Source organism: Dipodomys merriami, unplaced genomic scaffold (genome assembly GCF_024711535.1).
Source record: "Dipodomys merriami isolate MVZ:Mamm:240054 unplaced genomic scaffold, mDipMer1.0.p SCAF_425, whole genome shotgun sequence".
Classification (NCBI taxonomy): Eukaryota; Metazoa; Chordata; class Mammalia; order Rodentia; family Heteromyidae; genus Dipodomys; species Dipodomys merriami.
Window position 1 is genome coordinate 307,071 of NW_027205882.1, and position 23,353 is coordinate 330,423.

Here is a 23,353-nt window from a genome sequence, read left to right on the forward strand (position 1 = left end):
AACAAAGCCACTGGAAAATAATAGCTGCATGGATACTATATCATGAAAACAGCATGTTAACATTTTGATGATAAAGGTGGAATTACGATTGGTGAATTTGTGGTTCTGATAAAGGATTTTCAACAGTTTTAAATTTATGGCAGGTAAAATTTAATATTTCAAAATTTTTAATAACTTAGCCTATTAAGAAAATTTAAAATTGCCTGGAAGAATAGGCTTTCATGCAAAGAAATCCAAGGAGACTTAGTAGAGAGGGAGCAATGTGGATGACGATGGCTCTTTTTCAAACTAAAGAAACAAACCTCAGAAACCTTGCTGTAAATCCTGTAGGTTCCCTTGGAATTGTCCTTACCCAGGAACTATATTCTCACTGTTTGAAAGAAGGTTGTATTGGAATTTAAATTAAAAGTTCTTAAAAAAAATAAGGCATCAAAATTTGTGAATTTACCTTTAATTACCAAACAATAATTCTCTGAAAAAGATAATTTGAGTCAAAATATTTAGGGAGAAAGTGCCCTCCACAATGAAAGAAGGTGTTGGGATTACACATTTCTGTTTGTAACACTTTCCACAATGTCTTTGGACGTGAAGCAGTGAAACAGAAAAAAATTTGATTGGATACTTCAAACCAATGATTTCACATTTCTAAGTGGCTCACAAAAAATAATATTCTTATTAATATGAGGTAGTGAAGACTTCTTTTATTACATATGCCAAAAAGTTCAGAAAAGAATTGAGCAAATGGAAAAATTAATAATAAAAGTTTTCTTAGAAGCCTTAGCTAAGCGTATTGACTTCAGCAGTCAAGGGAGGTCAAAACTTTTTGATGTAAATTGTGTTAGTATTTTTACTCCCTAAAGTGATTTTACAGAGCCCATTTGGCTCACTACAATGCAGAACTGATTGAATGAAGACATGAAAATACATTCCACATCCAAATGAGGCAACTTGAAGAGTTTTAAAAGAGAAATAATGAAGATGTAGCAGTGGTGGAGCCCGTTGGTCCTTCAGCTTCGCTAGACTGGAAGCCAAGAAGCTGTGATTAATTGGAACTCTGACAAGAGCTAAGAGTAGGACATAGAAGTATGACATAGAAGCATTTTCCTTTTGTAACAGACACTTTCTTCCAAGGTATGGGTGATTTAACTCTATTCTCCTCCATACATCTTGGTGAACAAATGCAAGACCAAGAGAAAAATAATCTATTAAAATAATTTTGCATAGAATAACTTCACTGTTCCTGATATGGTATCTAAGGAGAATCTTAAGAGAGAAAATAAAAAATGCAGTATTTTTTGGTTTTCTCTAAGCATATTCTTAGCAAAATATATCTTTGAGGTTAGACAATTCTGATTGAACCAACAAGTGATGGAGTACTTATTTTTGTGGTCACTTTAGACACAAGAAGTCTTTCAAGGTAAAAGAAAAAAATATATAGCCAAATATTTGTGATCACAGCCTCTTGGACTGTTTTCTGGAGACAAAGTTTTACATTAGATTTCTCCTTATTAACATAGATGTTCTTTCATGGCAACCAAATACAAGAGGGAAGTTTTATGCACTCACTTGTCCAATTAAACAGCATGAAAGAAGAAAATGGCAAATAATATTTAATGAAATTACTTTGACCAATTACTTTGACAGAAGAAAGAAGAAAAAATATAATTCAAAATCAATTGACTTAAAAGTATGAAGAAAGAGTAGTGAAGAGAGATTAGAGAAAATATAGAGGATTGTTTTCTCTCCAGTGGAGTAATGGGTTCTTGATCTTGTTTCTTCCATTCTAACTCACAAGCTACCAAGTGTGTCTCAGGACTGGATTATCCAGTTCAGACAGAAAACTCGTAGAAGTAAGATACTGTATACAGCAGATATAGGTGATTTATAACCTTAGACAATCTATTTAATTCTGTTCAAATTTCTCCCCTATCCCAAACTTCCCTCTTTGAACAGTTTGTTTGCTTTTCCCAAGACTGCCCTTCATTAACTGATTAAAATTTTGAGTGGTCATATTCATACTCTCTAGAGATTTCTGTTTGGTTGTGATTTTTGTGTGTTTTTGTTTCTAGTTGTGTTTTTTAACTGAATTTTAAAAGTTTGTGCAATTGTGTTACAATTAAATATATCCATCTAATTGTCCAATGCTCCTAGATCAGAGTCACTCCTTCTATCGTTCTCAGCCAACGCTTTCTCCAAGATTTATTTCCAATTTACCACTTCCTTCATCATATGTGTACATTCAGTATTCTAGCTGTATTTGCTCCTTGTTCATTTTTCATTCATTCTATGTCTTTACTATAATTCCTCTTTGGTTTCAACTTCCTGATAGTCATTCTGTTAAACTGTCTATTAATACTTTGAAAGGTTTATATACATTCCCTGGAGTTTCAATCCTGCATATTCTTGAAATGATGTCAGCTTATATTTCCATAATTCATTCATCTGCAGCAACAATTTGCAAGACTGGAGACGGGAAGCACCTAAACATGACTTTTTCTTAACCGTTTGAAAGATTATTTAGTCAAAAAGAAAGTTAAAAAATGGCTTAGAATGTATTACTAACTGCATTTTTATAAATGGCTTTGTACAATGGTGTGATTCTTTTATTTTACATGGAATAATATTTTATACTACCTATAAGTTTTGGAAAAAAAAGAAAATTAAAATTTATTCCTAAATAGGAATATGATAGAAATAGAAGACAGATATTATGTTTGTCATATCTCTGATTAGTACCCATATTGAAGACTTAAAGTCATATTTCTTACTATGTTAGACAGAGGGAAAACATAAAATAACATATGATAAGGCAACTATTTGTGATTGTTTAAAATGTACCTTATTAAATGATGAAATTTATTAGCTAACATTTGGGTTTGAAATTTAGGAGGCTGACATATTAAACACATTTCTGAAAGGCCCATACTGAAAAACACAAATTGTGGGTGGTACTATTTCTACACTTTAATGAATGGTTGAACATGTTTGGCATTAGTGCTGTGAAATAATTCAACTCTATTGTAACTTGCTCCCTACACTTGAAAAACTTGTATTGTCACTAAGTATCATCAAATTGTCAAATGTTATTTTGGCGAAAGTGATTTTAAAAAGTTTATTTGAAAAGGAATATACTTTCAGGAGATTAAATGTAGATTATCATTGGTTTGAGAGTGACATTTTTATACCACAGAACCATGTTGTACTGAAGTCCCAGTGTTTTGAAGCACTCCTTAGTGATTCAAATATTTTTCTGAATTACATTTGACCTCTAAGTCAAGTTTTCGGGCTTTGGTAGAACAATTATAGATCTATCCTTCTAGGAACTATTTTTTTGCCCACTCATGTTGGACTAAAATCTTTCGTTAATCATAAGTGAAGGGTATTAAAAATAATCTTATGACACTTTGTGAACTTGTTCACTCATATGGGTTGGTCATCTGTAAGTTGAATGTTTGAATTACAGTACTTTCTCTCAAATTTTGTGATCTCATCCTTCATTTTAAGTTGCCTTGCATTTCACAATTGCTTACTGCTAATTCCTGCATCTCAAGGAATTGGGGCCCTGAAATATAGGAAATGCGAAATTGAGATGGATCTTCAATTACTTTGTTTTGATATGTTGCATGGGCCTTGGTGAAAACTCTTGCCCCTGTTATCTGATGATGCAAGTAACTGGGCCTTGGGATCTTAGGACCCATGGGTACTGCAGAAGAATAATATTTTTTAGACATCTTAGCAAAATTTGGGAATAATCAGTAAGAATGCTTCAGAAATATGGACAAAAACAGTTTGGGACAAGCGAGTTAAAACAATAAACAGAGCAGCAGAGTAAAATCCATTACAGATTAGAGGAAAACATTGTTTTTTTCTCATGTGGATTCAGAAGACCAAGAACAGTTATAATGTATCACAAGTTTATACTAAAAAGATTGCATTGATACCTTTCCTAGTCTAATATATATTTGAAACCTAAATATTTATATTCCAATTCTATTTATTGGAGTAAATAAATATCAATTTATTTGTCAAATTATCAACTAATTCTATTAAGTTTCATTGTGAAATATAAAATCAGCACATATAAATATAAAATATATAACTATATATAATATGATTAAAAGACACACGTTTTGTATTGTTCTGTTGTAGTTACTGCATCAAAGGCAACTCTGTTTTAAAGTATGATTCCATTATCTCTACTTCAGTGTTTGATAGAGTTAGAACTAAAGCTTTATCATTTGTAGATTTACAGCATGGAGGCAAGAGAAAACACTGTGATTAAAACATTATCAATTTAATGCCTAATTATGCGGAGAAACATATGCACTTCTCCTGCAACTATGAAAATATTTGGTGATAAAAAGGCAGTAGTGTAAGTTCCTGCCAGGAACTTACAGACAGGCCAGGACATTAAGTAATCATGCATACGAACAATTTTTTCACCTTCTTGGCTTTAGCTACTTTTAAATGGAAGGTATAATAAACAATTGTATTTTGATAAAATACCTTCTCGTCTGAACAGTTCTGTTTGAACTGTTCATCTCTCTATGATCCCTTATAACCAAGATTAGTTTTGTTCTAGTAAGAAAATCTTTGCTGTCAGGGTAAGGTATTCTGGTTGGTCTCTTCCCACATGAAAGAAGGGTAAAGGCTCAGGTAGACATTTGTTCCAGTAAAACTTCATTTGGGAAAATGTCAGCTGAAGAAATTTAGAAGTAGCTCTTAAGCAACGCTTAGTTTGAATCCATTAGGTCCACAAAGCTGGATAAATAAGTACTTGAAAAAGCCATCATCTTTGGACCTAACTATAAATAATAGAGAGTATGATCAAATTCCAAATAAAAAGATTTAAGATACTCATTGACAAAAAAAGATTGCAAATGTGAGCAATCGACTGATCAATATAATTTTTTCCACTATTCACAGAATTTTAGGGAAATAAGATCAATAGCATTGTTAGGAACAATAAGGTTTCCTTGTTACAAGTAGGCACCCATAGATATAAGCCTGTATAAAGATTGCATCATTAACTATTAAATTTAGAGGATATTACATGCTTCAGCAGCAAGTATACTCAAATTACAATACAGAGATTAACATGGCACTTGCACAAGTATAATATGAAAATTTGAGAAGTATTCCATATTTTTCATTCTTCAGATGCAAGAAATGAAAAAAAGTGATTAAAAAGTTGATGACAAAATTACAAGTGTAACAATACCCGTAATTCATATAATTAAATTAAGTTTGACATCAGTGTATTAAATCACCTCAGAAAGGCGTTTACATAGCATAAACTTTACAAAACTTTTCAAATTAGATAACATTGTCATTTTATCCCAAAGAAAAATAATATTAAGACCTAGAAAAAAGGACTCAAACTGTTTCTATATGGAATACAATCCAAAAGGACACATTAATGAACCTATATATTATAAAATAATATAGAATTCAAAGTATATCTAGGAGAAAATAAATTATGAACATTATGCAAACATAGAATATAGAATATTTTAAAATATACTTTTTCAGACAAGCACCAGAAATATTTTAGTTTCTGTACTACTCATTTCAACAGGTAAATTAAAATTATTTCTTATTAAAAAATCACAAACTCTGAAGAAGTTATTATACATGTTTACAAAAACTATTGAATACATTTTTCCATCCAAGGCAGGCAATTCACTTGGAAGAATTCCGCGGAATCCATGAATTTTTACAGTAAAATTTTGGTGCTGCCGGGCACTGGTGGTTCATGCCTATAATCCTAGCTACACAGGAGACTGAGATCTGAGGATCATGGTTCAATGCCAGCCTGGGAAGGAAAGTCTGTGGTACTCTTATCTCAAATAAACCACTAGAAAACTCGAAGTGGAGCTGTGTCTCAAGTGGTAGAGGGCTCACCTTGAGCTGAAGATCACAGGGATAGCTCCAGGCCCAGAGTTCAAGCCCCATGACTGACCAAAAAAAAACAAAAGATATTGTTTTTATTTGGATTGTGAAAATATTTTGTAGGGACACAAAAGATGGACTTGCATTTTTGAAATTTAAGAAACTTAACCCGACCATTAGGACTTTGGTGAACAATTTGTACAGCCTTTCACAACTTCATAGAGGTAGTGATACATACTTATCCTTTTGGCAATATCAAATACAGTTTCTTCTATGTTGTTCTTCAGGCCTGGATTTATATAATAGTTCAACAGAAGGCGATCCAGCGTATCTTTGCTATCTCAATTCTCAACAGCAAGATATAAGGGTGTCAAGAGTCCTTTAGTTTAGGGAAGTGTTACTGTGTCTCAAGCGGTAGAGGACTCCCCTTGAGCTGAAGAGCACAGGGACAGCACCCAAGCCCAGAGCTCAAGCCCCATGACCGACCAAAAAAAAAAAAAAATCCACAACAACAACAAAAATCAAACAAACAAAAATTTTTGGGCTGGGAAAGTGGCTCAGTGGTAGAGCGCTTGCCTTGCATACATGAGGCCCTAGGTTCAATTCTTCAGCACCACATAAGCAGAAAAAAAAGCGGGAAGTGGTGCTGTGGCTCAAGTGGTAGAGCGCTAGCCTTGAGCTGAAGAGATGAGGGACAGCGTCCAGGCCCAGAGTTCCGGCCCCACGAACAGACCAAAAAAAATTTTTTAAAAAAGAGTCCTTTAGTTTGGGCATTGATATCTGTATCAAGATGAAGTAAGAAAGAAGCCACTCTGGTATTATTCCACGTATATGCACTGTTCAGGGGTGTCCAGTCATCTACAGTTATTGCATGTGCCGCTTGAGACACCAACTCACTGACAATGTCTAATTGTCCACCGTAGGCTTCTCGAAGAGGGGTATACTCATCATCATCCCTACTATTCACATAAGTGGCCTTTTGGGAAAGAAGTCTCCGCACTGTAGTAAGCTGAATATTTTCGGCAGCACAATGAAGAAATATGCTTGGATCCTTCTCCAAATTTTTTTCTTGCAATTGATACCATTCCTTACTTTTTCACCTTGTTCCCCATATTCCTAAGAATTGCCTAACCAGAGACTTTGAGTGCCAGTGGGAATGAGGTGTCCATATATTTCCCTAATAGTTCACATTGGTTGAACTGGTCAGAAATATCTGGTGAATTTTCTGTAACTGTTCATTCCCCATGATTTTTTTTTCTCTTTTTCCAATTTTACTATTCGAAATTATTCTAACTGGAGAGTAGGGAATTGATGGAGAGCAGAGGAAAGATATTCCTCCATATTCAAATATACACACTGAAAATGAGGACCAGTGATGTCTTCATGTGCAGCTTATTCTAGGCATGAGAAAATAGGAAATAATGCCTTCTATATAAATGATTTGGGAAATGGCAGAGCAAAAAGTGAAATGATACGACCAAAAATATAAAATCAAAATAAATTAGGATAATTATGGAGCAATCATATTATCTATGAGAACCATGAAAGGGAGAGAGAAAGAAGGAGACAGATGTGTAATGACGTAGCTAGCCACAAAATCAATGCCTCTGATCAATTTGTAGAGCAAACAAAATTTTATTTTTTAAAAGAGATAGAAATCGAATTTATGTATTTACTTGAAGTTAGTAAATACATTTTTAGTAGCCTACGTAAAGAGACATAACTTTACCAAATTACAGACAGTAAAATAAATCCTTGATAGTTCTAGTAACAGATCTGACTGAAATCAGTTGAATCATACTTTTCTTGTACAATGAAGGAATAAGAGGGTAGTAAAGCAGCTAGAGAAGGCAGGGAGATTGTATCTGTGACAAAACTTTGTGGAAATTGGTATTGAGGATTTCTTACTGGTGATCCACTTGCACTGGAAGCATGATTCTGAAGTATTGCTTGCCGATTCTGAACTACTGATTTGATCATTATATTCTCCAAGAAGAAAATGAGAATTGACAGTGAAGGACTACTAATACTTTTTGACCTTCTCACTAAGCACTTTCAATCATCAAAATTACATGAAGACAATAGACAGGTCTACTTTTTAGATGAAAGCAAGTGTCTTATAAAAACAAGGAATGTATGTAGTCATGCAAAGGACTTCTATTTTACCAATGCCTCATACATTTTTCTAATGTTGGGTACCAATAAATAATGGATCTATTAGAAAGCTCTTAAGGCTCCTATGTTCAATAGTGAGATCTCTTACACTATATCATGGTATTTTTTGTGTATGGTTTTAAGAATAAATTTACATTACTAACTTGAATTTCTGACAGGACAGTATCATCACTGTACATCTTGCTTCTATACTCTCATTTTAAAATTACCATCTAAGTATGTGCATTAGATAACTATGTAGGAAAAAGTAGAAGCCACACTGATGGTTTATGTCTTTAGTAGTAGTTAATCAGAAAGATGAAATTTGAGCATTGTGGTTTGAAAGCAGACCAAGAAAAAACAGTCCATTAGATTCTGATTTGAAAGTAACCAGCAAAAGCTAGAAATGGAGCTGTGGTACAAGCAGTAAAATGCTAGCCTTGAGAAAACTGAAACAAAAAATAAATTCTGGGACAAAGCCAGGCCCTGAGTTAAAGCCCTAGTATTAGCACCAAACAAATAAATTAATTAATAAGGTAATTAATTAATTAAAACTAAATTAAGTGGTCACATGTGGAGAGGCATGTAAAATGTAACATGCGTGGTAATGGTTTATGTATTATTTTGTAATAAGGCATATTATCATTTGTCCTAATCACTAATATTTTATGTGGACTTTTTTGTACAATAAACCCTGAATTTATCATGAATGTATATGTGTGTGTACATGTGCGAACATGTGTGTATGTGTATATGTGTGCGTGTGCTGTTGCAATGTTGCTTGCCAATGTGGACAGGGTGAGGCTGAATAAAAGCTAACTGTGTTGCAATGTTTTTATTTATCAGTGTTCTGTCATGTCATTTCAGTGGAACCATCCTTTGTACATATTATTTGTCTAATAATATCATAGTCAAAGAATTTACAATATTAAGTTAGAAAAAGAGACCGCTGTCAGCTCTTATTGTATGTTAGGTAAGAAGATTCAGACATAATTAGTTAGTAAGTTGTTGCTAAAAGATGATTGTCAGTACAAAATACGTATTTGACCTCTTAAATTGGTTATACTTTTAAGATACACTCATAGAGTGATTTGGACTGACTTGACCAAACAGGTATTACTCTCTGATTATTCCTGTGAAACACAAGTTGGATAAACTCTTTCCGGATTTCTGTTGAATATCACTTTCTTTGCAAGATTATATCTATTCTCACTAAGAGATAATCCAACCCATATTATGTCTGAATATCCCATCTTATTCATTGAAAATAAGTATTGTGGATATGCTTGTTAGATATTCCTTTCAAAAACGAACAAACAAAAAGCAAGTGTTATTTCCAGATTGTGGGTGCATGTGAAGGTGTTTTGTACATGCACGGGTATCTTTACTAATGGCTCTTTTGTGGGAGAAAATACGGCAACTTTAACAAATAAGGCTTTTTGAATATCTCTTCCAATATACATAACATCTCAGAGCAAGTCTTGCAATTTCTGAAAATCCTTTGAATATTTTAGTATTATTTCAGTTCATTGACTGTAGAGCTAAAATTTCTGAAATATTGTTAAGATCTGAAAATGTAAGTGGGTATATACCCTTTTTTATGCTTCATTTTATGAAAACCCAGTTTTTATGAAAGTAAATGGAATAGAATAAAAGAATTAAGTGAATTGGGTAAGCTAATTATTAGTGTAATTTTGTTTTCTATTAATAGTCTATTGAATGTAGATGATGCAGTTAAATTATTTCCTCTATACTTCAGTTAGTTTTAGAATCTTTATAGTTATGAGTGAACTTTTAGTATAAATAAAGGTCTTTTAAAATGATTAGGATTAACCTTGTGCTTTTTGTCCTACTCCCAAGAAAATGAGTTATTTTTAATTGTTAATAGTTTATCATTATGATTATCATAGCGAATCATTATCTTTATCATAGGGACTTAAAAATGCAGTAGTATTGTTGTCTTTTTAAGCTAATTGTATTCACAAGTTAGAGAGTCTTTAATTCATAATTAGGTCTTGGTGTCAATGATTTTTAACCTCTCGTTCCTAACATTAATGATAGGTAAGACTGCATTTTTGAGTATATGAAAGGTAAAATATTTATCTGGGGTCAAATGTAATTTTATATCAGTCTTTCTTTAATAACATTTTAAAGTAGTACATTTCTCTCAAAATGGTGGGTATAAAAAGCAATCAAAATACTTCTAATGGTAAACAATTTAGGTGAGCTACAATGTGGAAACGATTGCTCCAAAAGACCTGCAGTCTGTTTCCATCAGGAATTGGGCAGGTCATTCTTTCAGTAAGACTGTGTTAACCAGAGATGGGGTACCCAGGCAGTGCAGTGTTGAGTGAAGGGATAAAATATAATTTCTACTATTTTGAGCTAGAAATCAAGAATGTTATAGTTTAGCAGTTCCTTTCACCAGGGAGGTATAAATTGATTATGAACTTGGAGTTTTCTTATTACAGTTACTTATTTTCTTTTTTTGTTGTTGTTGGTCATGGGGCTTGAACTCTGGGCTTGGGTGCTGTCCCTGCGCTCTTCCACTCAAGGTGAGCGCTCTACCACTTGGACCACAGTGCCACTTCCAGTTTACTAGTGGTTTATTAGAGATAAGAGTCTCACAATCTGTCCTGCCTGAGCTGGCTTTGAACCGCAATCCTCAGATCTCAGCCTCCTGAGTAGCTAGCATTATAGGCGTGAGCCACCGGTGTTCGGCTTAATTACCTATTTTCTAACAAAGATAAAGGAAATATTATTAGAGTATGCACAATAATTTTGGGAATTTTCCTAGAATTCGAAGATTGAGTGCTGGTATTTAGTTATAAAATAGAATGAGGTTAGTTCATATAGTGGGAATGGAACACAGGCTAACATTTACCGTGTGTAGAATGTTGTACTAGTAATTCCAACTCTGAAGACTTAAATATCATCTTAGAATTAAAAATAGAAATAGTTTCACTTTATGGGATTATTGTGAGGATTAAATTAGATACCAAAGGTAAAGTACTTGGAAAAACAATCAGAGTTTGACACTTTCTACCTTTTATTTTATCATGTGATATATTCTAATATTTTTACTGTGATTTTTATATTGTCTATTTAGGATATGCAAAGTGATATATTGATATACATTGCCTTGTTCACTTTTCTGTCATTATGAGGAAAATACCTGCAAAGAAAATTTCTGAGAAGGCAAGTATCATATTGACTTATGGTTTAAGATCAGATGTCTCCATTGTTTTTAATTATATTTTTATTAAATAGTTGTACGAAATGTTTTCCATTCAACGAATCAGTTTATAAGTACAATGGATCTTTACATAACTTTCTCACATCCTTCCAAACCTCAACCCACTTTCGTTTTTATTAGTTTCATACTATCTGCATTGAATATTATGGCTTCACTCTCTACTTCCATAAGTCTCTTTATTTCTTCCCTTTGATTTCCCCTCACATTTTCCATGTGGTAACCTCCTGGTATTCATTTTGTTGGATTAAAAGTTCAATTTTATAAGAAATTACACCTGTTAAATACTCCTCTACAAATAGCATGCTTTGATTAATACTGTTGTTTAACTGCATAAAATTCTGGCTTCTAAATACGAATTCTTTTTGTGTCTGGCTGTGACTTCGTTTACTTAACATAATTTTAGTTTTATCCATTTCTTTGCAAATGCTGTAACAGTCTTTATAATGGATGGGTGCAATCCAAATGTGTATATGTGCAACACTTTCTCCAACCATCCCTCTGCTAAAGTGGGTCTGGGCTGTTTCCATAAATTCTCTACGGTGAATAGTGCAGTAGTGAACATGATTGTGAGAGTGATTTTACTCTAACTTTTTGGAAAAATTCCTCACTGTTTTTCTGGGAGCAATCCTCTAGCCAATTTTCCAGAATGAGCACATCCCTTCCTTCATCTACATCACAACGTTTTTCAGGTCCTCAAAAACACACTACCCCCTACAGGTACCAATCAGCTAAAACCACACCGTGCCCATATTCTTTTGTTGTTGTTATTGTTTTCTTTCCCGTCGAGGGGCCTGAACTCTGAGCCCCTCTGGTGCTGTCCCTCAGCTTTTTTGCTCAAGGCTAGCAATCTACCACAGAGTCACTTCTGGCTTTCTTCTATTTGCTTATGTGTTGCTGAGAAATCAAACCCAGGGCCTCAGGCATGCAAGGCAAGAGCTCTACCACTGAGCCAATTTTGCAGCCCCGATGTGCCCATATTATTTTAATCCATTTTTCATAATTTTACACATAATTTAGTGAGAACCTTCTATGTACTTTCCTAATGTGGGAATGAGGTATATGACAATAGAGCAAAAGTAAGAGATATGGAATTAAATTAGCTATTATCATATTTAAAATAATTTTCAGCTCTAACTCATAGCCTCACTTAGTATTATTTTAATCTTTATTTGATTACTTCACCTATCCCCTAAATTATAACAGGTGATTTAAATACAAAGGCAAAAAAGTGTGGTTTGACTTTGACACTCATGTGTGAGGATGCACAATATGGGCAAATAAAGGGATTGGAATTAATAGCCATTATCCATTTTGTTAAATGTTTTTCTCAAACTGATTCTCACAATTCATATTTCATTCAACAACAAGAAACATGTGACAATTCCCTTTCTTTTGCTCCTCATTAAGCTTGTTTCCATGTTGTTTTATAATGAAGGATGATTTCATAAATCTACTGTAGATACAAAAATATGTTAAAATATTTCTATATATATGCATTGATATAAATATAAACACATATATTATAAAGGTTATAATGATAAATTATAACTTCTGTACTGTACAATTTACTAAATTATTAAAAACATGGACGACTCAGGCCTGGGATCCTCGTTACTCAGGAGGCTGAGATCTGATGATCATGGTTTGAAACCATCCTGGTCAGGAAAGTCCATGAGCCTCTTATCTCCAAACAACCAACAGAAAATCAGAATTGGAACTGTGGCTCATAGTAGTAGAGTGATAGCCTTGAGAGAAAAGACTCAGAGATATCACCCAGGCTCTTAGTACAAGAACTAAAATCTACCCCCAAAAAGTATTTAATTTACACCTGTGTAAATAGAGTATTTCCTTCACCCATATGCACATCCATGCTCATTTGCAAGGTAACTCTGTTATGTCTGGAGTACCACATAATATTATCATTAAGTAGAAAGTATTACAACATGGGTAAACTCTACCTCTCTCATGGATTTTTCTCCACTCAAATATTCAAATCTTGCAATTATTCACAATATTTAAAGTCATAGCTATTTTTCTTTAATACACATAAGATTGGAATTTGAATTGAGTGTCTTGTGTCTCCTAAATGGATGTTCTTACCACTTTGGCATGCCCCCAGCCCTAAATTATCCTGATTAACTTTCAGATAGAATCTCGCTTCCTACTTGTGTATGATTGTGGGCTCAGTCTACTTTATGTTATACTTCCTGGAATTTAGAATAACAAGTGCCTGGCAATGTGTACAGATCTTTCTGTCCAGTCTGAGCTTTAACCACTATCCTCACAATAGTAGACTCCCTCGTAGTCAGGATTTTCATAAGCTGATCATAGGTATTTTTAAAAAATCTTTGCATTTCCTGCAGGTTCTTGAGTACTGAGTTAATTGGTGTTTTCTTGGGTTGTTTTGTTTCTTTTGAATGTATGTGTTGAGTTGTTCCTCATTTTTCCTTTTGTTTTTTTTTCACTCAAGTTCTTACCTATAGTGCTGAGAAACCAATTCTTCTTTCTCAAGATAGTCAAGGTGAACATTATTTATTCCAAAACAATTCCAGTAATATTTAAACACCTTCAGAAATTTTGAGAAGATGGCGGAGGAGAATCTGGTGGCTAAAAAAGCTCTTGCATAGAAAGCAGTTCTAGTGTTCCAATGAACAGTCCTAGGTACACCAAGTGTGCCATCACAGTACATAGAGTTTGGGCAGAGAGGGAAAATCCAGGTAAGGAGACAGATCTGAGTATTTTCCAGCAGCCATGGCTGAGGTTGCTGTGGCGGCTGTGGTGCCATCCATAGCCGCCATAACTACAACCCAGAGAGTCTGGGACAAATGTGCCAGATGCAGCGGGCAAGCAGATTTTACTCAACATGAGCAAGAACTGACAAGTAGCAGATATCTTCATCCTGCAGATAGCAGACCAGAGGCTACCCAGGAACCCACACTGCAGCCTGAGTACAAAACTAACACACTCACTCCTTCTCAAAGGGAGCAGAGGAGGGAAGGACACACCTCCCCCCAACACTAGAGATATCCACCTTTGATGTAGACAAAAGACTGGCTAAGTAGCTAGATCCAACTCAGTTCTTTGATGAAAACAAAAGAGTCATTTAGTGAGTCACAAGTACCTACCCTGACCTGCCATTCTCAACTCCACCCATGGGAAAGTCACCACAACAAGGCAGAGAAAGCTACACCCACAAAGGAGTGGCTTTCTTCACTGGGTAAACAGAGCCAGAGGCTGCCCCTCCCTACAACAGCCCTGACAATCAATTGAAACTCAGTAAACATAAACCCTGAGAATGGCTCCAGGCTGGGCTCTGTGAATGTCTCAGAAGCTAGCCCCTCAGGGAAAAGCTACAGTTTGCTGAAAGGCCTCAACTTTACCCAGAACCCAGCCTTATCACAGCAACTCCAAACTAGAGGAAACAGCCACCTCCCTCTTTTGTGATACTCAAAGCAGATCTCCCTCTCACTGAACTAGCCTGGGAGGCGATCACAAACTTCTGGGTAAACCAACAGAATTTTTTCTGCCTGCCCAAACAAACTGACTTAAGAAACCAATCAAGCCACAGAAAACCAAACACCACAAGCAAACCAGAGACTCCACCAAGAGACTGGTTACTGACACAAGGGAGATACAGGATCTTCCCATCAACCCCCCAAAAACAAAATCAAAGAAGTCATTTTTTTATCTTTTTAAATTTTTACTTTTTAATTATAAAAATTGTTTTCATTAATCTTTTTTCTTCCTCTTATAACTTTTATTTTAGGTGTATGTGTGTGTGTGTGTGTGTGTGTGTGTGTGTGTGTGTGTGTGTGTGTGTGTGTGTGTACTTTTTAAAAAAAAACATGTTTACTGACCTGTTGGTGTTTTTTGTTCTTTCTTTCTCATTTGTTTTACTTTTTCATCTTTTGTTCTTTTTGCATGAATTATTTGTTGTTCTGTTCACCTCCTATATACCTGTCATTGATTATAAGACCTTATCCCCAATTGTGTACATTCTTAATCCAAAAATGTATTACTCAATTCAAAACCTCTTAGGATTAAATTCCTTAATAGCAGTGTTATTTATTTATACCTATAAATTATTTGAAGTATTTTTTTTTTTAGTTTTTCAGGTCTCCTTTCTATCCCTCCCCTCCTCTCATCCCCGTTCATCTCTCAATTTTACTTCTTTAAATTTTCATTACTTTTAAGAGTTTCATTTTTTTAAATTTAAATATTTGTCTTTCCATTTTTTCTTGTCTCTTTTAAAAGTTTTTTTTTCTTCTCTCTTTTCTATCATTCTTTCCAATCCATTTCCCTCTGTGAGATTACGACTTGGTTACTTTCACTCTCCTTTTACCTTTCCACATCCCTCTAACCCTGTTTTCCCCACCTTTCTCCCTAAACATAATAATTTCTGGTTTGTCAAATTATTCTTTGGTATTCTTAGCCCATTAAAACATAGTTATTTAATGTTGAATGGACTGTATCTGTTGAACTAGATTGTATCTTCAAACATTTGACTATGCAATTACAGGACTTTGGTTGATTCTTGCTTTAAAATGGTGTTCTAGCACAAAACTGGCATTACTTTCATCCCAAATGGGCAGAACAAGCAAGAAAAACACAAGGAAAATGGCAAGTCCGGGTATCTCAATTCCCACTCAAGATAATCAGGTGACAGAATAGATAATGAATAATCCAGACGAGAGTTCCCAAAAAGCTCTACAAACACTACTGGTAAACATGGTGAATGAAAAGATTGAAACCCTGCAAAGGACTCAGTGTGAACGTGTTAGGGAGAGAGAAGAGGCAAACCAAAGATCAAAACAGGAAGCTCATGGACTTGAGAAAGCTACTCAAAGATTGTTACTGGAATTCCGTGAGCAGGTTGAGAATACTCAAAGAGAAATAAAGGAATTGTGTGAGCAGGGTGAGATCAGTCAAAGAGAACTACAGAAGTTACATGAACGTGAGAAATCTAATCAAAGAGTAATACAAGAATTTCAAGAGCTGGAGGAGCATAGACAAAGATCAATAGAGCCATTCATGGAATCCATAAACAGTCACCTGAAAGGAGTCAGGCAGACCACAAAGGGAATGTTGAATGGAGCCCAACAGAAGGAATGGGAGTCCAAGGAAACCATAACCAATCAACTAAGTGATTTGAGAGAAAACACTGAACACCAAATTAAGGAAGTAAAGAATTTCATACAAGATCTAAAACAAAGCTCCAACAAAGAATTTGAAGCCATAACAGCCGACCAATTAAAAGGAAAAGAAATGAAAAATAAAGTAGAAAGTCTTGACAGTAGGTTAGACTATGCAGAAGATTGAATCTCCGGCATTGAAGACAGCCTAGGTATTATAGAGAAAGACATACAACTATCCAAGACAAATTCAAGAAATATGATAGATCTATTCAACACTTGGAAGACACCATCAGAAGGCCTTATCTGAGGGAAATGGGTGTAGAGGAGCACATAGAGACAGAAGGTAATGGTCTAGAAAATCTGTTCAACAGGATCCCAGCAGAGAACTTCCCAACACGCAAAAAGATAGGCATGTTCAGATACAAGAAGCTTTTAAAACTCTAAATAGACCAGACAAGAACAGGACTTCCCATCGTCCAATTAATTATAAGCCACACAGGATCAATTCAGACCAACGAAAAGATCCTTAAAGCTGTCAAGGAGCAAAGATCAGTCACCTATAACGGAAAACCAATTAGAATCACCTCAGGTTTCTCAAAAGAGACAATTAAAGCAAGAAGAGCCTGGAATGGTGTATGCCATGCTCTAAAGACAAACAACTATCAACCAAGAATAGTGTACCCAGCTAAACTCTCCTTCATAATTGAAGGTCTAATAAAAATCTTCCATAGCAAAGAAAAACAAACAATATATCTCCACCAAATCAGCTCTACAAAAGATACTTAAAGATGTCCTAAACATAGAAAACCAACAAGACCACAATAAAGGCCAAGAAACCACATACAAACAGAATCAAAGAACCATAGAAAGAATCCAGTAGATGCAGCACCCAAGAAGGTGGATAAAATGACAGGAGCACCCAAATATATCTCAGTCCTCTCTCTATATATTAGGGGATGTAACTCTCCAATTAAGTGACATAGACTGACTAGTTGGTTTAAAATGCAAGATTCTTCTATCTTCTACCTTCAGGAATCACAACTTGCCCATAAAAATCAAAAACATTTTGAAAGTGAAAGACTGGAACAAAATCTACCAAGCAAACGGCCCCCCAAAACATGCAGGAGTTGCAAACCTAATATCAGATAAAATAGACTTCAAATTAACATTATTGAGAAGAGATAAAGAAGGTTACTACATACTAATTAAGGGATATCTCTTTCAGGAGGATATTAAAATTCTAAATATTTGCCAAACAATAGTGCACCCAAATTTATCCAAGAAATACTACTTTAAATCTCACATAGATCCAACGACATTAATTGTTGGGGACTTTAACAAACCACTATCCCCACTAAATAGATCAACTCCGCAAAAACTCAACAGAGAAACCGCAGATCTAAACAAGTGCATACATCAACTGATTTAGCAGACATCTAGCAAATATTCATCCAGCAGCACCAGAGTACACTTTTTACTCAGCAGCACATGGAACATTTTCCAAATCAAACGTCAAAATTCAGAAACATTGAATTTATATCTTGCATTCTATCAGACCAAAACGGAATAAAATTAGAACTCAACACAAAAAGCCACCAAAGAAAGTCCAGTAAAAGATGGAGGCTGAAAAATACACTGTTCAAAAACCAGTGGGTCATGGAAGAGCTTAGAATCGAAGTTCAAATGTTCATATTATTCAACAAAAACTAGCACAGAGATTTTCTGCTCCTCTGGGACACAGAAAAGGCATGATTCAGAGGCAAGTTTATAGCTCTGAGTTCCTAAATTAACAAATTGGAGAGACCTGGAACCAACAATTTAATGAGATCTGACACTCCTTGAAAAAGAGAATCAAGATAAACCCCAATCCAGTTGATGGAAAGAAAGAATTAAAATTCAATCAGAATTAAATGAATTAGAATTAAAAAAAAAAAAAACGTATGAAGAATCAACAAAATGAGAAGGTTCTTCAAAAAAATTAACAAAATTGACAGACCCTTAAAAAAGAAAAAGAAGAGAACACACCCAAATTAATAAACTCAGAGATGAGAATGGAAACATCACTACAAAAACAACCAAGATTCAGAACATTATAAAGGAATACTGCTCAAAACTTTATGCTAATATGTTTGAGAACTTGGCAGAAATGGACATTTTCCTGGCAAATATTGACATGCAGAAACTAAGATGAGTTAAACCATCTTAATAGGCCCATATCAAGCATTGAAATAGAAAGAGCAATGAGATAACTCCCATCTAAGAAAAACCCAGGAATAGATGGTTATACAGCATAATTCTACAAGGCCTTCAAAGCAGAGCTCACACCAATACTCCTCCAACACTTCAATGAAATTGAAAGAGAAAGTTCACTACCGAACTCTTTCTATGAAGCCATCATAACCCTCATCCCCAAAACCTCATCAAAGAAAGAGCACTATAGACCCATTTCTTTGATGAACATTGATGCAAAGCCTCTCACCAAAATTTTGGCTAATCAACTTCAACAGTTCCTCCAAAAAATCATACACCATGAGCAAACAAGATTCATTTCAGGGATGCAAAGCTGCTTCAATATGCACAAATCAATTAACATAATTCATCACATTAACAAGAGCAAGGATAAGAACCACATGGTTATCTCTATAGTTGCAGAAAAAGCCTTTGACAAGATCCAACACCATTTTATGGTGAAGGTCCTGGAAAAATTAGGAATCTATGGAACATTCCTCAATACAATAAAGTTGTGTATGACAAAACTACAGAACGCATTATACTCACTGGTGAAAATCTAAAGCTATTCCCTCTAAACTCTGGAACGAGACAAGGAGGCCCACTGTCTCTACTGCTTTTCAATGCAAACATAATGAGGAACCCAATAGGGAAAGAAGAAGTATAACTTTCCCTCTTTGCAGATGACATGATCTTATATTTAAAGACCCCGCTCCCAAGTTACTCAAGGTTACTCAAAACTTGGGCAAACTAGAAGGGTATGAAATTAACCCTCAAAAATCAATGGCTTTTCTGTATGCCAACAATGAGAAAATTGTGGCTGAAATTAGGAAAGCAACTCCATTCGTAATAGCCCCACAAAAAATAAAATACCTACGAATGAACTTAATCAAAGGAGTGAAGGACCTCTATGATGAAAACTTTAAATACCTGAAAAAGGAAATCAAAACAAACTTAGAAAGTAGAAAAACTCCCATGTTCCTAGATTGGAAAGATCAAATCATGATAATGGCAATACTTCCGAATGCTATCTACAAATTGAATATGATGCTAATTGAAATGGACTCTAAGACATGGAAACAACAATTACTTTTTTTTCAGATATCAACCTTGATGTCGGTAAAGAAGTGTAACTAGATCTTATTTTATTTCATTTGTCTTTGATTTATCTCTGGACATCTCTGTCTTGATTCTGGTATCTTCCATCTTGTATATACATTATCTGATTTGGAGAAGGAAAGGGAAATAACATAATGATGAAAGAAGTGACCCATTACAACAATGATATTCACAAGACAATATACCGGCAATGGACTTTACAACTTTGGGGTGGGGGGTATGGTTGAGGGTGGGAAAGGATAAGAGAACAACAATGGAGTGGGTAACAATATTCATCAAGGAATGTACCTTACTCATGTAACTGTAACCACTCTGTATAGTACCTTTAAATAAAATAAAATTTTAAAAAGTGAACCTATCCTAGAAAAAAAAATATCCCTTTCAAAATAACCCATCTGTAATAGTACTTGTGAGGGATTCTAGAGTCAAACTGTTATACCTGGAAAGGGATATATTGGGAAGCCATCTCAAACAGCAATCAAAAGGCTGTGAGCTTGTGCTCTGGAAAGGTCAAACAGTTAAGGGAAGACAGGAGTATGGGTTATTACCTCAAAAGTATTTAAGTTAGAGCTGTTGGAAACTAAAAGTTTAAGACTTTGGAAACAAGATGGATGTCTGTGCTATGGTTGTAATGATTATTGCTCCCTTCTGCTCCTTAAAAATAAGGGATTCAATTATCACTATGTATACAAACAATACCTCAGTTAATGGTTGTAACCAAAAACTAGATTGATGCCTCAGTTTGTGCACATACCTGTAGCCACTCATTACCCCACCCCTGTAGTAGAATGAATATAAAGCATTTTAAACAGGATTTGGCGATCCAGAAGCTGGCAATGAGGCTTTGGGTCCTCTGGTGTCTTCTTTCCTATACCTTCCTGTGATTTCTCAGTTCTTTGGCCAGGTATCCCATCATCTTTCCTGTTTCATGGTTGTGGTCAGTGACAGTAGTGATATTCGGAACACCTCAAAACAAACTATGGAAACCACTTCCTCAGAGAAGATTCACAAATGTATAGGAGCACCTGGAAAGAAACCAAACATCAGCAGTCATTCTGTGATCCTCTAACAAGAAAGTATAATTCAGGTGTATCTTTACTTCGGATATATATAAGAGATGGACAATTGTCCCTTTTGTACATTTGGTATTTGGTATTGCATAAATTTTCAGAAACACATATACATTGTGAAATAATGTTATTTATTTCATAGGTCACAAACCTTGTCACTGGAGTGATGACCCAAATGTCTTATCTCAGTTGCCTGATTCAGACTTAGATGAGTGTGAATTGCATAATTGTGAACATTTTTCCATGAAACTTAACAACACAGAATGAAGTTTGAAGGTCAGGTCACTCCATACCTCTAAAGATTTTACATATATTACAGTAATACACACCTAAACTGCTCAGCACTCACAGCAAATTGGTGTGTTATAATTGTCTTCAGATCAGAAATATTCTAGAGTTTAAAGTAGAATGATGGGCTGTACATTTTCAATGCAAGAGTGATGATCACCACCTGCAATTATTCTCAGTGGAAAATCCTTCCTATACATTTTATTGACTTAGCTTCTACTCTGTGCTTTACCATTATCAGGGAGGGTCACATTGTATAGAGCTACAATACTGCAGCAACCTTAGCTGTCTTTGAATTTTACCTCTAATCTTAATACCAAGGTCAACTCCGCAAATCTAATCACATAATTAGTAGACACCTGAACTTTACAAGCTTGGTTAAAAATTCAGCTATCATTGCTCTTGCCAGTGTTAAAGATCTCACTCTTTTAGATTTATTGTATTTCTTCTTGTATTTTCAACACTGCCTTAGATGTTGGTTTTTGATATAGAGCTTTTAGTTTGCATTTGATTTATGGAAGTGTTAGTAATGCCAGTTGAACTGCATATATTATAATGTAAGTAATTTGATGTTTTGATATATGAATTTAATTTTGGCAATTGAGGAAGTCAATGCACATCACTCAGAAAAGTTTCTTAATATGTACTGGTATTGCTTTATTGTGAACTTCCTAAAAGCCAGTCATAGGAGCACATGTCCTAATCCCATCACTTCTGCCACTGAGACAAGGCTTGAAATGTCCAGACGACTTGGCACTTCATAGTGAGAAAGTTTCTACAATGAAGGGTGAGAGAATAGAAAAAAGAGCAAATGAATCTTCCAACTGTTTTGTTACATGTTCTTTACACTTAGCATTAAGACACCATAATAGTTTTTTTTTTTGGGTCCGGTCGTGGGGCCTGAACTCTGGGCCTGGGCGCTGTCCCTCAGCTCTTCAGCTCAAGGCTAGCGCTTTACCATTGAGCCACAGCACCCCTTCTGGCTTTTTTCTTTTTGCTTATGTGGTGCTGAGGAATCGAACCCAGGGCCTCATGCATGCAAGGCAAGCACTCTACCACTGAGCCACCTTCCCAGCCCCCATAATAGTATTTTTATAACTTCTTACCTTCTTTTGTCCTGTTCTGAGATGTTTTATTTATGGATCTCTAAGAAATCATATAAGAAACATAAAATAAATCCATAAATCATATAAGAAATCTTAAAAATAGTTTGTTAGGGATATATAACCTAAAAGGAATAATTTCAGGAAAGTATTAAGCACATAAAATGTAATGCACACCTAAAATTGTCTCTTTATTTAAAACTTCAGCAGTTGTAGTTTATTTATTCTAATAACAAAGATTATAAACTAAGTTACAATAGTATTCCAAATGGAACACAGAACTGGAAAAATGAAGGGTAGCACTAAAGAATGCTACTGCTACTACTAATAGAGTAAGAATAAAATTTAGGCAAACCTCCTTCAGACTAAAAGCCACAGGACAGCCCCAACATTACTTTAATTGTTTCATATGAAGATAAGACCTTTTTTTGTAAAGATAAGTTTTCACAGATATTAACATCAGTTGGGTATATATTTCTTAAGGCCTTCAGGAAGGATGCTCTGACAATGTTGATAGAAGCTGACTTCTTTGGGACCTACTACACAATGTGCAGACACCATTCCAAGCACTGCACCTGCATTAGGGTAATTTTAGTGCTCAAGATAGTTCTTCAAGTTAGGAAATGAATTAAGTATTTTATTAAAAACAGAAGTAGGCAACAAGGCCAAACAAATTTCCCAAGTACCCAATACGGATCAGCTGAAGAACCATAATTCAAATCCAGGTTTCCACCAGGCATATCTGAGGATATTCTGTAAGTTTCACACTCATTACCTTTCAAGATGTATGGAGCAGATGAACCCACATTATCTTCCTAATTATGGTTATAATGGCAATAACATTGCTACAGAATATACATATTTTTAAATTAAAAGGGTGTGGGTAATGATATTGTAGGTGATCTTTATACCAAATAAAGACTGAACCAAAAAGAAAAGTAAGGGGCTGGGAAGGTGGCTCAGTGATAGAGCGCTTGCCTTGAATGCATGAAGTCCTGGGATCAATTCCTCAGCACCACATAAGCAAAAAGAAAAAAGTTGAAAGTGGTGCTGTGGCTCAAGTGGTAGAGCACTATCCTTGAGCTGAAGAGCTGAGGGACAGCACCC

General features: G+C 35.0%; 1 pseudogene; it reads left to right on the forward strand.

Moving 5' to 3' along the window:
• Positions 1-5,053: 5,053 nt before the first annotated feature.
• Positions 5,054-5,150, forward strand: LOC138807648 (U6 spliceosomal RNA; annotated as a pseudogene).
• The last annotated feature ends 18,203 nt before the right edge of the window (positions 5,151-23,353 follow it).